This window comes from Propithecus coquereli, unplaced genomic scaffold (genome assembly GCF_000956105.1).
Source record: "Propithecus coquereli isolate 6110/MARCELLA unplaced genomic scaffold, Pcoq_1.0 Scaffold181, whole genome shotgun sequence".
Lineage (NCBI taxonomy): Eukaryota > Metazoa > Chordata > Mammalia > Primates > Indriidae > Propithecus > Propithecus coquereli.
Window position 1 is genome coordinate 4183601 of NW_012142857.1, and position 11810 is coordinate 4195410.

Below are 11810 nucleotides of genomic sequence, written 5' to 3' on the forward strand. Positions count from 1 at the left end.
TTCCTCTGAACCTGAACTGTTCCCTTATCCCTAGGGCTGGATGGCTTTGCTAGTCTCCATCACTGTTTATTTGTATCGCTTCCCCAATTCCATCCTGAGCTCCTGAAGAGCAAAGAGCTTGTCCTACCACCTCCGTCTTAGACTACGAGACTATAACTCGTGGACAGAGCCATGCTGCTTGAGCCTCCAGGAAATATCTATGGACCATATTTTAAGAAAATGGCACCAAATAATAACCACACAACTCATCCTTTGTTACTGTGCAAACCCGTTTCACATTCTCGTGAGGTAGGTGGCAAGTGATGTTAAGCCCATTTTACAGACAGGAAAACTGAGGCTCAGAAAAATCTGAACGATTGCCCAATGACTAGTTAGTAAACAGAAACAGCTGTGGAACTCAGGCTTCTGACCTTACTCTGATTTTCCCTGGAGGGGCTAGAAGTTTCTATCTCCTTTGAAATATGTAACAAATAATTTTGGGCGACACTGCATTACTACAACCTAGCCCGATCCAAGATGTACAGTGTGTATTAGCGTAACCAAGGCTCTGATGACATCTCTTTGGCTTTGGTACCTTCTCCAAACTTACCTTACCCTGTAACCACTTTGCATGTGGCCTCTTTGGTATCTTGTGCTGGGGACATGTTCTGCCCTACGGTTACCTCCCTAACGGGTAAACCACGCTCCCAGAAGCAGCTATGCGTTATTGGACACAGAAAAGTTTACGTTAGATGAACAAAGCTCTAATGGTGAAATCTCAGGGCTCAGCCACCTAGTAGGGATATTTCTTCTTCTCCTTCCTCTTTTTATCATTGAAATGTTCAAATATACACAAAATGTTGTGTATGGTTTTTTCTAAAGATTTTTTCCAAAATCTTTCAAAGAAATTCTTAGACATCATATCATATTGTTTCTAAATATTTCAGTATGTAGTATTGCCACATTATTGTACACTCTAAAAAATTAACGCTAACTCCTTTATATCTACCACCCGGCCTGTGTTTAATCTCCCTGACTCCCTCAAACATGCCCTTCTACAGTAGGTCAGCTTGAATCAGGATTCAAGACTCATAGTTGCTTTTGGCTGGTGTGTTTCTTAAGACCCTCTTAATCTACAACAATCCTCCTACCCCACCCCTTCCCCACCTCGACATCATTCATGTTGAAGAAATTCGGTCATTTGTCCTGATTCCTTTGGTCTGGACTTGGGGTTGGCCTTGCGCCAGTCCCTGCAGCTCTTGTGTGAAGTGGTGGTTAGAGCTATGGCTTGATCAAGGTCGGCTTCAGCTTCGTGGCAAGAAGACATCATGGTTGGCGCAGTATCCTTCCTTTCACGTGACATCTCGTTACCCAACTTTTAGCGGAGCTACTATTGATTCACGGGTTTGGATGGTGGGAGACATCTTTTTGAGCAAGTGCCTCTAAAGTTATATCACTTTCTAGAATTTGGTTCTAGATACATCTCTAACCCAGGATTTGCTCATTTCCTGTGATTTCACGGAAGACACTCTCCTACCACCCAGCTCCAAAATTCTATCAGTCTGTCCTTTCCTAGCCTGTCTCTGGGTGACCTTCTACCTTTCCTTTTGTGTTTGTTTGTTTGTGTGTTTTTTTAAGAAAAGGCATTTTAAATTACCAGACAAACTGAGGACCCCGTGTTCCCCCAGGCCAGGCCCCACCAGTGACCCCATGGGCTTAGCTGAAGTCCCAGGTCTCAGCAGCCCCCCGGCTCCCTCCACCCTCTCTCAAGACAAGTCAGAATCTCAAGGAGAACAACAACACATAGTTGAACATGATACATATGCATCCAAAATTTTTAAAAACCAAATTACACAAATCAAGCTTATTCTGAGAGGTTCATTTTACCAGGGGTCTCTAGTGCTCCAATCAGCATAATTAAATAGTAAGATCTCTCTAGAACTGATTGTGGTTTTCGCATTTTTTTATCTTCCAAGGACCATTTCAGCAAGATGATTTTAAGCTAATAAGAACCCCTGAATTAGAAACTAATTAAGGAGATGGAAAATACAAATGTATTTGTTTTTAGTCGGGCACTATTTTTATCAGAAAGAATCATGAAAAATTAAAATTGTTAAATACCCATATGAAGGTTGTCAGTCAAGGGCAATGGGGCTTTCTGCCTCTACCTGCTGCAAAAGTTAAGATGATGTATCAGAAGCTGCTTCCTGTGGGCCCCCAGGAAGCAACAAAGAAACTAATTTTAAAGAACAGGATTTATACACTGCTAGACTTGGCAAGGAAAGGGTGTTGCCATAATACTCTCTCTTCTTTGGCAAGTAAGGTCTACAGTGCCTTTTACTGTTAGAATGCACACACACCTGGCAACAGGATTAAGTCACTGCAGTATGTGTTCTCATGCCCATTTAATAGAGGAGAACATTAAGCCCTGGAGAACTTAAGAGATATGCGCTGGGTACACAGCAAACTAAGAAAAAGCCAGGTCTATAACCATATTCAAATGGGCTTGAGTTTGTGATCTGCCCACCCCACCCCCCAAATGGGCCATAGAACACCTTTTGAAATAGATGTTAAGTCACAGGGACGCTGGTTTGAAGGACTCCTTTAGGATTCGTGACAGCCTTGAGGGCTCAGGCCCCAGCAGAGGCAGCAGGAAGCAGAAGCCAGTTGGGAAGGTGGGGGCTCACCAATCTAGAAAGGCGGCAACACTAGTGACCCAAATACCGCTGCGGCGAGCATCAAAGGCCCATTAACTCAACCACACACAGTCAAATGTGGACCCAACCTTGAAAACACTGTTTCAGTGCCCGGGCCTGGAGAATTTCCATTTGTCCCTGCCAACTTAGTCCTGATTTCAGTGCAGCTTAAGCCCAGTTACTCCCAGCGTCACCCACCTGTGCTCCGTGATCCTGCTCCCTCCACACAAGGCCCGGGGGACATGGGATCTGCCTGGAGCCCTCCTTCCCTATCACACAATCCTCACCAAACCCCAGCCAGGGAGGTGAGGAGCCTCACGGGACTTCCTTACATCCGTGGCCTTGCCCTGCGGAGTCCCAGGAAGGATGGACTGTAAACTTCCATAACAATTCAGGTGGATTCCAAACTCAGAGGGGCTGGCTAGAGATGCCACACGACAGGCTGAGGGAGAATAACGACATCAGGGAAACCTACCACGGCCTCTGCCACCTAGGTCCTTCTCCTCTCGCAGCGGGGAACAGGCGGCAAGGCATTCATGCAGACGAGCTAACCCTAGGGGCTGGAGAACCTAGTGGGAGCACCTTGCTGAATCTGGTGGTGATAGCACCACCCGCAATGAGAAGCCAAGAGAAGGGGCACCGTTAGAATCAAAGCTGCAACCTCAACTCAGCTTCTAGACCAGAAAACACCCCGGGCAGGGAATTAAGAGTCTCGATAACATTTGATAATTTACAAAGAACTCATACCTGCGCTATCTCCTCTGAGGCTCAGAAAAACCCCCAGAAGGCAGGAATTATTTAATTCATTCTTTGGATGCGGCTGGGCATAGGGGAACTTGACCTTGTGAAGTGCCAACCCTGTGCCAGCTACATGTGTCAGGATGCTATGTTGATAAGTGCATGTAGCAATTACTGCTTTCTGCTGGTTTAGGGGGCAAATACCTAGAGGAGCCATTCGCAGAATAATAAAAAGTGTACTCCCCCTATCCCCAGAAAGAGCAGACATATCTTGTGACAATAAGATCTGTGCTCCCTACCCTAAGGGGGCGTTAACTGGATTTTTCTTTCTGGGAAAAGAAAAGGGGCATGGTTAGATAGGGACGGGCCTTTGTTTCAAAAACTGAGGCTGGGAGACAAGAGAGAGAGGGAGGGAGGACAAGCAGCTGTCAGGGGAGGATCCCTGAGTTGGATCCCAAGACAGGTGGGATGACTGAGGCCCTGGAGGGGCTGGCAGCCCTCACTCCACTGGAGCGCGGCGCCTGGGTGCTGTCGGGTGCTAGAGATGCTGGCCTGGGGGCCTAGCTTTCCCTGGGCAGAGCTCGCACTGGGGCACAAGCTGGCTGTGGGGACCTGCTTCCTCCAGAGAGCCACACAGATCTGGAAAGGATGGGCCAGAGGCCGTTGTCACCACCAAGGGCTGAGGTCTAGGCCTCACCCCTCCCCATTTTCCCTGATCCCCAAGCACCGCCTTCCCCATTCTCATGGCAGAGAAGGGTGGAGACTGAACTATAGAAATGCCTGCTTGGAAACTTTTGCCAAACTTAGACAGTAGGGGAACTCAAATTTGTTTTCATTTGATTTAGGAAAATAAAAAGAATTATTTCTTGACATGGAGTGTCACAGAGCAATTCTTCATTATTTTATTTAGTCCTCATAGTTACCCAGCAAGACAGAAATTATTAGTTCTGCTTTCAACGGCGCTTCTGAGGCTCAGGGAGCTTCAGGAACTGCCTGAACTGCCCCCCTGCAAGTGGCAGAGACCTGAACCCAGTTGGAGAGACCCAGAGTGAGGGCTGGTTACAGAGAACACAAGTCATCATCTAGAACAAATGATTCGAGACATCTCTTACTATTCAAGCAAACCTCCCCTGCGATCGATTACAGACGTTCCATAAGAAGGGAACAGAACAGTAAATCCTGTTATCTAGCTCAGGATACCCTTGGCCCCTGGCTGCTCCTTGGCGAGAAATTCTAAATTCTAGACCTGTGCTATCAAATACAGTGGCCACGGGCCACATGTGGCTATTGGGCGCTTGAAGTGAGGCCAGTCCAAGCTGAGATGTGCTGGGAGTGTAAAATACACTCTGGACTTCGAAGACTTTGTATGAAAAAAACGAATGTAAAATATCTCATTCATAATTTTTATACTGATTACATGTTGAAATAATATTTTAGACATACTGAATTATTAATAAATGAAACACATTATTAAAATTAATTTCACTTGCTTATTCTTACTTCTTTTAATGTGGCTACCAGCAAATTTAAAATGACACGTGTGGCTTGTATCGGGGCCACCCCACTCCAGATCACAAATCTCGCCTTGGCTTCTGCACACCCCTCGCCCTGCCCCCGCTCCCAAGAACTGCTGGAAGCCAAGGAGTCCAGACTCCCCAAGCATCCCGAGAATGTCCTCTCTTCTCAACACTTCTCTAAATTCCTGGACCGACCCCTCCTGCCTCCCACCCTCCTCTGCGCCCAGCGAGTGCCAAAGCACTCAAGTGGAGTCACCATTTCCCAGGGGTAGGATCCCCCTGAAACCGCATTTTCCGTGGCCAGAGGAATCCTGATAACCTGGTCTTCAAAGCCCAAGCCTCCAACCCTATTGGTGACCGGAGCCTTGGGAGTTAGAAAACATTTCCCCAGGCTTCCCCGCTCCCAGCCGCGCCAGACCGTGAACTCCTCCAAGAGCAGAATAATGGAAGCAAACTAAATGTATTGATCACTGATTATGGGGCCAGCTGCTGTGCTAAGTGTTTTACATGTTTTGTTTTATTTAATTCTCCCCACTAGCCTACGAGTGAGAGACTATTGTCCCCAGTTTTGGAGACAGGAACCTGAAGCTCCCAAAGGACTGGGCCTGGCTCGGTGCCCCAGACTCCCTCCCCTGGGGGCAGAGCACGGCTCATTCTCTTTGCATTTCTGGCCACCAAGCACAGTGCCCCCTGCACAAAAGATATTCAGTAAATATCGGTAAAATAGGCAAAGAATCTTCTGACAGACCCAGTCCTTGGCCCTTTCTGGCCTTGGTCAGGAGGCATGTTGCCACTTACTCTCCTGGGGCCACATACTTGATGAAAGTCCTCACCCACCCACCTGCAGGGACTGACTTTCTCTGCCCCCACCCACCCTGTTCCCATCACCTCCCACCATGACACGCCCTCAGGTCAGCCCTGCCCGGGTCCCCAGCCAAGCCTAAGATGTACAGACCACCTGCCCCACTGAGGGTGGGGTCTGGGGATAGCCCAGAGCGGCACCTCAGGGTCATATTTAGCCCTGGGCACCTGTGGAGCTGCCAGGCATAGCCAGTCCCTTACTGTCCCATGCCGGGGTCCAGGGAGCTCAAGTCTCCGTCCATTTCCTCATATAGGCAGGAGTACAGGCCTGAGCACAGCTGGTGCCTGTGTCTGACCCAAGCCCTAGAGCTGGGCTCAGCTTTCTGGATTCCTTCTTCGACTTACTCTTTCTGCCTGATTTAGAACAAGGCCACCCAGAAGTCCTCATGCTCTTCTCTTCCCCATCCCTCGGCTCTGACCCTGGGGACCCTGACACTGGCCTGCACTGGAATGAAATTTGCCACACCCTCTTGGGCCTCCTGCCCCAGACCACTGGCTCTTCTCCTCTTGCCCTGGTCAGTTTCCCAAGGCCCTAAGCTATTTTTGCTTCCACCCCAGCCTGCCGTTTTCCCCACGGTAAAGCTGCCAGGGTGGTACCCTGCATGACACACACAGCGAAGACCAGAGCAGCAGGGACAGGCCCTGCCATCGGATCAGAGCTCACCTTGGGGTCTCCAGTCCTGCTGGCCCTCGGTCTTCCTAGTCTCAAGGCCCTGCCTTCCAGGCCCTAGGGACCTGCTCGATGCCTCCTGCCTTGGCTGACTTCCCTAGATCAACTGCTAGACCCAAGGTGTCTGTGAGGCAGCCCCCTCTGTCCTCTCCAGACCCCTAATTCAGGACCTCCCCAGCCACCTTTGATCACCTGCTACTTGCCCTGGCACCCTTGAGATGGGGAGCCGCAAAGCCCTTGTTCCCTTTTTCCCAAGAAACACCGACCCACCACGACCCCCTGCCCCTGGAGATATCCGAACCAAGCCTGAAGGCTTCCCAACCGGTGAGGTCTGCAGGTCCATCCCGCACACACCGCGGACACACGATAGAGCCCCTTCGCCCCTCGCTGCCTCTGTTTCTCCACTGGCATGAACTCCCTGCTGCCCAAGGAAGCTGGCAGGGAATAATGACTCCTTGATTTGTCACTCCGAGTTCCTCAAACAAGACACGCTACATCCATAAAGGCATCGGGCCTTCCCATAAGGCATAGGAAGTGAACCCATCTGACGCTAAATCTTCCGGTGCCTGGCTCCCGCGAGCACATGGGGCAGAAACTAATAACTATAAAGCATCCATCTATCATCCGATCAGGCCTCGCTCTGCTTTGTTTGCATAGTTATCTTCCCACGGGCTGACATTTCATGTCTACTACAGGCTGATGTATTCTCCTACCTGCCGTATCAGTCATAAAGGAGAGACGAGCCTCGGGTCCATTACCTGTCATTACACCGTGCACATGTCGCCAGGGGCCAAAGCATCGATTCTTGTCGACTCTCCCCAGAGGTGCGGCCCCCACTCGGAGGCTGCAGGTCCAGTGGGCTACGGATCGTGCCCCCTCCTCAGGCCCTGGGCAGGCTCCACACCATGCCTTCTTGTCTTCTGGCTCACCCACTCCTCCGGGGCGGTAAGACCTTCCGAGCTCCCGGCTGCTTCATAGGGGACCTGCAGGAAGAACAGAAGCCTCCATCACCCACCAGGGCCAGAGACACATGTCCGGGTTTTGACTGTTCTTGAATGTTCTAGCCATCCTCTTGTTCTTTATTATCAGGTCCTTCGACTCCTGGTAACTGCACCAACTCAGTCTCATCCGGGGTTTTCACTGGCAGTGTCCTGCCCACCAACCCTGCCCCAGGCTTCGACACACACACACGTAAACACACATCCTTCATTCCTGTTTTCTTACCTCTGCATATTTCATTTTATCTTCCTGAAAGACTCACCTTCCAATCCTGCATCCAAATCCTAGCCATCATTCAGAGCTTAGCTCGGACCCACCAACAGGACCCCTCAGCTGTTCCATCGCCCCAGGAAAAAGGAAGACATGGATGTTCTCACTCCACTGATGGGATGCACAAAGAGCAAGGCTACATCACTGTGGAACATCCCTCAACTCTTCTAGCCCGGGCCCCTGAGGGGGGCTGCAGGAAAGACACCTCACCCGTGGCCGATGATGAACATCTCTCTGCAGGCCGTTGTCTCAGAGTGAGGGACAGGAACGGAGACGCCAACCCACCTGGCCCCAAGGAGCTCCTATATTTCACAGCCAAGACCGTGCCCCCCCCCTCTGTTGGGAGGGGCTGAAGCAGCCCTGCACCTCCAACCAGGCATGGCCTCCAGCTCCTATCACCCTGCGCTCCACCTGACCTTGGGCTCCTCTGGGCCTCATTGGACCTACTGCTGAGAAGGGGCTGTGGCAGATGGAGAACATCCACCAGGGCACCTGGTACTGCAGGCAAGAGGAAGCCCCAGGGACAGGGGCGAGGGTGACAAAGGAAAGGAGGGACACAGAGGCTCCTTCCTTCTGGCCTGCATGGATTTTGTAAGCATGATGACAATGTCTTACATGCCACATATATAATGATTTATACCCTTCGAGCTGCTCTTGTGTCCCTTGGATGCATTTGGTCTCTCAGTAGCTCTACGAAGGAGAGTTTCAAAGATAAGGAAACAGAAGCACAGAGAGGTTGCGATGCTTGCTAAAGATCACATAGTAAGTCAGTGAAAGAGTCAAGACTATAATTCCTGATTCCCAATTATCATTCTTTCCAGCAAGCTCCCTGGCCCTAGGATAATTTTATCTTCCTTCCAAGTCCCCCCAGGAGGGGGGAATGAGTGGTGGTGGAGGTGGGAAAGGGGAGGGAACCATGGCTGGCTTGCCCCCTGCTGTGGGGGGATGGGCGGAAAAGGAGAACAATCATGCCTTTGGTTGCTTCCCTGATAGGAGGGTCTAGGAGGAGAAAGCGCAGAGAGCAGAGTGATAAATAGGGAAGACAGGAATGTGGAGGCTCCTGGTAGTTAACGGGAGCAGCTCAGGCACAAAGGACATTGGCCGTGATAAACAGCCCCAGCTCCCGGAGGCTGGGCTGACCTTGAGCCTCCCGGCCACCTGGCCCTTACTGCTCAGGCCTCCCAGGCACTTCTGTGCAAGGCCACACCAGAGGTTAGACGCCCCTTTGAAAGAGCAAGCCATTATTACTATTACCTTCAAAAGGCACATATACATTTCATATACTCTTTTATATATGTGATATGTTGTTAAGTAATAAAAATAAAAAAACCCACAAAAGTCTACCCATACAAGGAAAGATCTCAGATGCCCCTGAACAATGGGATTCTCTGCTTGATTCCAGAGCAGCTCTGCTTCTACGGACTTGGAGGAACTCACAACCCAGGACACTCCTACCTGGCAAGGAAAGGCAGGACGCACGTGCTTCTGGAACAAGCAGCCCAGGCCAAAGGCCAGGAAACCCAGGGCAGGTGGCAAATGTATGGAGTTGGCAGAAAAATGACCCAAAATGTCAATGGCAGCCACATAGCTCAGTGCAGCCCCACACGCCCACCTCCCGTCCACAGAGGACCGGACCTCCCAGTGACAGGCTGCAGAGGAACACAAAATCGGCCCCTTGGCATCAGTGCTCTCTGTTGGGTTCTCGTTCAACCTTGGGGCTTTTAATGAGCCCTACTGTGTGCACTAGATGCCATGGGGGAGGGAGAAGAATCTGCACCTTTAGGGAGCCAGCGCCATCCCACCCATGGGCTGCTCGGCCACCCGGCTGCTGTGGCCCTGCAAACAAACAGCCAGAGAGAGCACGTGCCTTTCTGTTGGGGTGGGAGGGTGGGGACAGGAGTTCCTCCAGGCTCTCCTGCAAGGTGGGGCCGAAACATATTCACAGCAGATGGTGCTGTCGCCCTCACTCCGGGATTCTCATTCCTAATTATCTGTGCTGTCAACAAAACAATTAACCCTCAAAGAAAAATTGCACCGTCCACTCCCAACCATATGAAAAGGCAATTTTTCCCAAGGACGAGGGACACTTAGGGCAGCCCTGCGTACAGCTCCGGATCTCACCACCCATCCTCTGAGCTCGTGCTCTGCCGCAGGCCTCGCGGCAGCCCCTTCTCCTGAGACTGCGGTTCCTGGTTCCCTTTCCATAAAAGGAGGGGGAGAGTCCAATCCCTAGGGCCCCCGTCAGTCCCACGGTGCCACCATTCTGCAAGCCCATTTCTTTTCATATGAATTTTAAGTTCCTTTGGAGCAGAGACTGAGTTTCCATTTGTTCCTTCATTCATTTGCTCACTCATTTATTCATCCATCCATTCATTCATTCATTCAGTTATTTCTTATTTACCATGTTGTTCCCGGGAAACACAAAGAAAATATCTATTCGGCCTTCTTGACACTTCTTGGAGCTTTTTTCCCCCCTGAGATGTGGGGAGAGGAGGCACTGATGGGGAGGTGGGGTGGGGGGCGCCAGGGCCTGAGGACATGGCACTGGCTCCGTGCCAGGCTATAGGAGGTAGATCCCGTTGCTACACTTGGATTCTCTCTGAAGATGTGGCGGCAGGAAAGCAGCCTCCTCTCCAGAGAGCTGAATTTGGTGAGCGAGCCCCTGCAGCCCCCAGGGCAGACCTGCAGAGCGGTGGAGAGGTGGACACCCTCCCAGCCCTCACCCAGCAGCGAGATGATCTTATGCACCGCTGTAGGGCTGGCGACAGCAGAGCCGGCCCTTCGTAGGTGCTCATTAGCTATCTGAGGCACGAGTGCGTGAACAGAACGCCTCTCCTTAAAGAAACTGTTTTAAAAGAAAGGAGAGTTTTCACCGGGCTAAGGCACGATGCTCATTACCTCAGAGACTACTATTTAGAGCTGGGGTCCACTGCTCTCATTCATCCATCATCGCGCACCGCCATGGAAAAGGACGCAGGGCGAGCGAGGAACTGTGGCACTGTTCACGTCAGCGCTGAAGAGCCTTCAGAGACAGCGACCTCCAGGGTCACGGTCTGCAGGTGTGATCTGGAGAGGTGGAGGGGCTGCTCCTCCCAGAGAGGAAGAGACGGAGCGAGACCCTGCTGCAGGTGGCCTCACTGCCAGGCCTCACTCTTGTCCCCCAGACTGGGGGACTCACAAGCTGGGAAGGGGAGGGGAGCGGAGGGGAGGGAAGGGGAGGTCAGGTCCAGATCAGGGCACTGTCTGGGCCCCCGTGGGGCTGCAGGCCCCCTGCACAGGCGGGGGCAGCACCCTGGGCACCCAGGGAAGGGGCACAGAAAATGGACAGGTGGGACGGGGAGCTGGGGACCCCTCCTCGGCCACCATTTTTCCCAGTCCAAGCCTCACGGCGTCTCTCTCCCTCTCCCTATTGCCCAACCGTCTACCAGAGCTTGCGGCTGCCCGGGGCCCAGGAGCGCAGGTCCCTGTGCCAGCCCCACAGCATAGAGGGATCGTGTTTATATTCAAAGTGGGCTGCTGCCCACTCAGAATCTGCCCACTCAAAGGCAGCACATGTGACTGCACCCCCTGCCCAGAGCCCAAGTGGGACAGACGCCAACTTCTGGCTGGAGACATTTCTAAATATGAGCTTGGCACAAGGAGTCAGGTTCCCAGGCCTTCTCTGCCCTGGGAGACCCAGCCAGGATTTTCTAGGCTGCTGGGAGGGAGAGGGCTGGGGGCAGGCAGGATCCAGAGGCAGCCAGCCGAGAAGGCCGGGGAAACATCACCTAAACCCCGCCCTGGCCCTCTGGCCTCATTAGGGGAAGAGAAGGGATTACCCCCGCACTCAGAGAGTCTAATCAATTGCCCACAGCCCCTGGTAGCAAGGATAGGAAAGTCACTGCCTGCTCAAATGTGCACGGATTAAAAATATACAAATGGAATATTTTTTTCTTCCCCTCTCCTCAACCCCCTGAAGCCTGGGATGCTTGTTAAAAATAGCCTTGCTGTGGCATGGATCCTACACAACCAGCGGCTGGCAGGAAAATTAAGGAGCCAGTGGAGACAGCGCTGCTAAGTGGCTACCCCTGGGGAGTGGGA

At 51.7% G+C, this 11810-nt stretch overlaps 1 protein-coding gene across 1 annotated transcript in view; it reads right to left on the minus strand.

Annotated features, from left to right (window-relative positions):
• ZBTB7C (zinc finger and BTB domain containing 7C) overlaps positions 1 to 7442 on the minus strand; it is a 268512-nt gene extending 261070 nt beyond the window's left edge. The window contains exon 1 of the mRNA XM_012642652.1: positions 7220 to 7442. The gene's annotated coding sequence lies outside the window, so the exon portion shown is untranslated. The remainder of the gene's footprint in view (positions 1 to 7219) is intronic.
• Positions 7443 to 11810: the final 4368 nt, after the last annotated feature.